We start from the raw sequence: 6,000 nt of genomic DNA, 5'->3' as shown, positions 1-6,000 counted from the left end.
TGTGCCTCATCTCATACAGTATTCTACAAACCTACATCTTATTTGACTTCCCTGAAAATTGTTTCTCTATGTCCATCCAAATCTCAGCTGCAGTTTGGAGGTTCTCCACTTGTTCTCGGACATTTTTTTCCATGGAACTTAGAAGCCAAACCATCACACGCCGTTGATTTTGCTGCCACTGTTCCTTGTCTGCATCATCGCCTGGTTTCCCCTCTTCCTCTTTTAGATATTTCTGCAGTCCATGTGCTCCTAAAATTAAAGAAGCATTTCTAGCCCAACTGAAATAGTTCCCTGGACCGGACAACTTGACAGGATTCGGCTCTAAGATAATCTTCAGGCTATCAAAAGCATTACTAGACTTTGATTGTGTTTGCTCCATTAGCTGCACAAGCATCCGCTGCATAGCTTCACATAATTTCTCAACACTCCTGGCCTTATCCTTGTCCCCCATGATTTCTGATTGAAACAACACAACTAGCAGCGAATTGCACAGAACACCAGTGGTGGCCAAACAACAAACTCCACAGATCACAAAGGATCCTCAATCAAAAGAGCTAGCTCTTCTCCAAGAAATTCCCAAAACCGACGGTAACTGACTCCGGCGCTGCAACCTTCAGAGACAAGAAGGTGAGTACCTTAGATGGAGAGAGTCTCCTCCCCCTTTCTTCGTTCCCCAGCGACGGCGCGGTAAAGCGGCGCCGGCGGCGGCCAGTACAGCGGCGAAGGAGACGACGGCGCAGTTCCAAATCGAGGCAGCACAACCACGACGCAGATCAAAATCGTGAGAAATCTACTACGGATCAGAATGCTCTGATACCATGTTGGTGCTAGCAACTAATTTTTTCTGGAGAATTTTTCTTCCATTTCATAGAACAGTATGAGTACAATGTCCGTGTGTTCTCTGGGAGCTTCTTCTCTTATCCTCTGTTCCCTTTCTAGCCCCTAAACTATTTGGCTACTTTACAATTTACTCCCTCAGTAACTATATATCTACAACATCCACAAGTATTCTTCTAATAACTCAACAGGCGCAACAACTAGTCGCTTGCAACAAACGTGCGGAAACCCTACGCCACTGCTCACTCACTTCCCTGCTCCTCATTCCCCAAACCAACCAAAATCCTCGCCTGCTTCATCCCCGGCCGCCCGTCCTGCCACCGGCGGCCATGGAACCGCAGCCGATCATCGGCCACAACCTGAGCGATGTACAGGCCAGCATAGACCGCAACGGCTTGCATCCCCGGACGCTGGACTGGGGCAGCAACCTGATGCTCTACATGGTGTACCACTACCTCCCTCGCCCGCCCGTCTCCCCCTCCCCCTCCGCCGCCCCTTTCTCGCCCTCCGCCGCGTTCTGGATGCACCAAGGCGTCGACTACATCAGCCGCTTGCCCGACAATGTCCTCCGCAACATCGTCTCCCGCATCCCCGTCAAGGACGCCGCGCGCACCGCTGCCCTCTCCTCGCGCTGGCGCCCCGTCTGGCTGTCGGCGCCCCTCACCCTCGTCGATAGCCACCTGCTTCCGGACTGCGGCGCCGAAGGGCCGTACACCATCGGCGCCCCCTCTCCCCGCGCCGTCACCGCCGCGGCGCACCCGCACTAGTAGAAAACCTCTCATCCATCTAAGCCATCGGTACCGGTTCCCTTACGAACCGGTACCAATGGGGTCATCTGCACCGGTTCAAGGGCTCTGGCGGGCGAGGAGATTTGGTACCGGTTCGTGAGGAGCTTTCGCACGGTTCGTGTTAGGAACCGGTACGAAAGGTCTTCGGCCAAAATTCAAACGCGTGGTGGGGCCCGGGCTGAACCTTTGGTACCGGTTCGTAACACGAACCGGTACCAAAGGGTACCCAGCTATATCAAATCGCCAGATCCCTTCCCGAGCCCCCTGCTGGCTCTCATTTTTCTCTTCTTCCTCACACTCTAAATTTTTCTCCACCTCTCACACTCCAATAATCTTTATTTTTCTCCACCATTTTAACAAGATTAACGGCATACATCTATCCAAGGGTTAGCAATATCATCCTTCCTTCCGGCGTTCCTAATTTAGCTCAGTTCTTTGGTAGTTTTAACTCGTACTATTTTTGTAGTGCAAGCAAGGTGTTCGATGAAATGCCTAAGTTAGTGATTTTATTTTTTTATATGCAATTTGAGCTGAAATTATGGTATGTTTTGTAGGTTTTAATTAGTATCATCCCCGTCCTTACACATTGTCGATCGCGAGCGTCGTCCCCTAGCCGGCACGGTACCACCTCGGTGAGCCCCTCTTCTTTTCTAAAAAACAATTAGTTTTATGTGATGAACTTGAATATTAATTAAGTTGGTCACTCATATATCCATGATGTTGTGATTTTAATGATTTTTGATATACATATAAAATGCGGATGAGTCGACAATGGATGTACGGTGACCGGTGCCATCCCGAGTTCATTACTTGGCATGCATTATTTTCTCAACGTGGCATTTGAGGCAAACAGGCGGTCGAATGGTTTCACGTATTGTCCATGTAGTTCCTGTAAGAATATGAAGGATTACTCTACCTCGAAGACCCTTCACGTCCACCTGCTGGAGAATGGTTTCATGCCCAGCTATAATTGTTGGACCAAGCACGGAGAAAGAGGGGTTATATTGGAAGACAACGAAGAAGAAGAGGATAGTGACAACTATCCCTTATTCACTGAAGACGGTGGTAGTAGAATGGGGGAAGACGAAGCTGAAGAAGAGCCCATTTTCGATGAGCCGATTTTTGATGACCCGGATGACGATTTGGGTCGGGCCATTCTTGATGCGAAGATGAAGCTGCGGAAATGAAAAGGAGAGGTTGAAGTTGGAGAAAATGTTAGAGGATCACAACAAACTGTTGTACCCAAATTGCGAAAATGGTCGAGAAAAAGCTGGGTACCACGCTGGAATTGCTGCGATGGAAGGCACGAATGGTACTTACGACAAGGGATTTGAAAAGTTGCTGAAAATAATAAAGAAGATGCTTCCGGGGAGAACGTGTTGCCCTCTAGCACGTACGAAGCAAAGAAGGTTGTCTGCCCTCTAGGATTAGAGGTGCGAGAAGATACATGCATGCATCAATGATTTGCATCCTCTACCGCGGGGAGTACGAGAATTTGAATGCATGCCCGGTATGTAGTGCATTGAGGTATAAGATCAGGCGAGATGACCCTGGCGATGTTGAGGGTGAGTCCACCCCCAGGAAGAGGGTTCCTGCGAAGGTGATGTGGTATGCTCCTATAATACCACGGTTGAAACGTTTGTTCCAGAACAAAGAGCATGCCAAGTTGTTGCGAGGGCACAAAGAGGACCGTAAGAAAGATGTGATCTTTGAGACACCCCGGACGGGTCGCGGTGGAGAAAAATCGACAGAGAGTTCAAGTCATTTTCAGATGACGCAAGGAACTTAAGATTTGGTCTAAGTACGAGATGGCTTTAATCCTTTCGGGAGCAGAGCTCAGTCATAGCACTGGCCGGTGACTCTATGTATCTATAACCTTCCTCCTTGGTTGTGCATGAAGCGGAAGTTCATTATGATGCCAGTGCTCATCCAGGGCCCGAAGCAACCCGGCAACGACATTGATGTGTACCTGAGGCCATTGGTTGAAGAACTTTTAGAGTTGTGGCGTGACGAAGGTGTACCTGCGTGGGATGAGCACGAACAAAAGGAATTTAACCTACGAGCGTTGTTATTTGTAACCATCAATGATTGGCCTGCTCTTGGTAACATTTCGGGGCAGTCAAACAAGGGATACAATGCATGCACACACTGCTTGTTTAGGTGAGGCGATAGTAATTATTTGGGAAACAAGAATGTGTACACAGGGCATCGTCGATTTCTTCCAAAACAACATCACGTAAGAAAGAGAGGAAAGCATTTCGGAGGTGAGGCAGATAACCGAACGAAGCCTACCCGCCCTAATGGGGAAGTTATATATGATATGGTCAAGGATTTAAAGTGATCTTTGGAAAGGGTCCCGGCGGACAATCTGTTCCGCATGATGTTGACGGACACATACCCATGTGGAAGAAGAAGTCGATATTTTGGGAGCTACCCTACTGTAAATTCTTAGAGGTTCACTCTGCAATCGACGTGATGCACGTGACGAAAAATCTTTGCGTGAACCTGCTAAACTTCTTGGGCGTGTATGGGAAGACAAAAGATACACCGGATGCACGGCAGGACCAGCAAAGTATCCACGAAGGAAACAACTTTGAATCCAGGAGAAGTATCAAGGTCCTGCCCGGCTATGCTCTTACCAAAGAGGAGAAGGAGATCTTTTTGAAGTCTGAGTAGCATCAAGGTCCCGTCTGGCTTCTCGTCGAATATAAAGGGAATAATAAACATGTCGGAGAAAAAGTTTCAAAACCTAAAGTCTCATGACTGCCACGTGATTATGACACAATTACTTCCGGTTGCATTGAGGGGGCTTCTGCCGGAAAATGTTCGAGTACCCATTGTGAAGCTATGTGCGTTCCTCAATGCAATTTCTCAGAAGGTGATCAATCCACTTACTCTACAAAATTTACAGAAGGATGTGGTCCAATGTCTAGTCAGCTTCGAGTTGGTGTTCCCACCATCCTTCTTCAATATTATGACACATCTCCTAGTTCACCTGGTCGAAGAGATTGGCATTCTCGGTCCTGTATTTCTACACAACATGTTCCCCTTTGAGAGATTCATGGGAGTCTTAAAGAAGTACGTTCATAACCGTGCTAGGCCAGAAGGAAGCATCTCCAAGGGCTATGGAACAGAGGAGGTCATTGAGTTTTGTGTTGACTTTATTCCTGACCTTAAGCCGATCGGTGTTCCTGAATCGCGCTATGAGGGGAGACTGCGTGGAAAAGGCACGCTAGGAAAGAAATCAGCAACGTGTATGGACGGACATTCTTTCACTCAAGCACACTACACAGTTCTACATAATTCCATCTTGGTGGCTCCGTACAAAGAGGAACACAAGGAGATCTTACGCTCTAAATACCTGGAGCAACGTGAAGATTGGATTGATGGAGAACACATGAAGACTTTCGGCGGTTGGTTGCAAACACGTCTCATGAATGTCACCGATGACGAGCAGCTGTACTTGTTGGCCAAGCAACCATCTTCTACTATATCGACTTTTCAAGGGTACGAGATTAATGGGAACACATTTTACACTTTCGCCCAAGACAAAAAGAGCACCAACCAAAACAGTGGTGTCCGCTTTGATGCAGAAGATGGCAATGGGAACAAGGTCACATATTATGGGTACATAGAGGAGATATGGGAACTTGACTATGGACCTAATTTCAAGGTCCCTTTGTTCCGGTGCAAATGGTTCAACCTGAAAGACGGGGTGCAGGTAGACCAGCGACGGAATGACTACAGTGGATTTCAAGAATCTAGGGTACGACACCGAACCATTCGTCCTAGCCAGTGAAGTGGCTCAGATTTTTTATGTGAAGGACATGTCTAGCAAACCGAAAAAAAGAAAAGAAAGGTAAGAGGACACATCATACGATGAGCCAAAGCGGCACATAGTTCTTTCAGGAAAAAGAAACATCGTGGGAGTAGAGGACAAGACAGACATGTCAGAAGATTATAATAAGTTTGATGATATTCCACCCTTCAAGGTAAAAATTGACCCAAGCATCATCTTAAATAATGAAGATTGTCCATGGTTGCGTCGCAGTCAGAAGAAAGGGAAACGGCCGAAGAAAACTCAGAAGACTAGCTAGATATAGGGATCATAACTTGTGTATCTCAATATGGAAATCACTTTTGTGTAATGATGTTACTGTATGTAAGATATTAACAATGGAGATGGTTGGATTGTTTTACTAGTTAAGTAGCTTTCACGGGCTTGCAGGGAAATTTTTCCGAGGCGGAACTTCCGAATATGCCATATATAGGGCATGTGCACCAAGGGCATATTCGAGAAGTTCCGCCACGGGAGATTTCCCAACCCTTTCCCCAACATTGTTAGAGGAGATGGAGTCTTTCACGGGCTTGCAGG

This window comes from Lolium perenne, chromosome 6 (genome assembly GCF_019359855.2).
Source record: "Lolium perenne isolate Kyuss_39 chromosome 6, Kyuss_2.0, whole genome shotgun sequence".
NCBI classification, from domain to species: domain Eukaryota; kingdom Viridiplantae; phylum Streptophyta; class Magnoliopsida; order Poales; family Poaceae; genus Lolium; species Lolium perenne.
The sequence above is the reverse complement of the archived record's forward strand: the minus strand, read 5'-3'. Positions refer to the sequence as shown.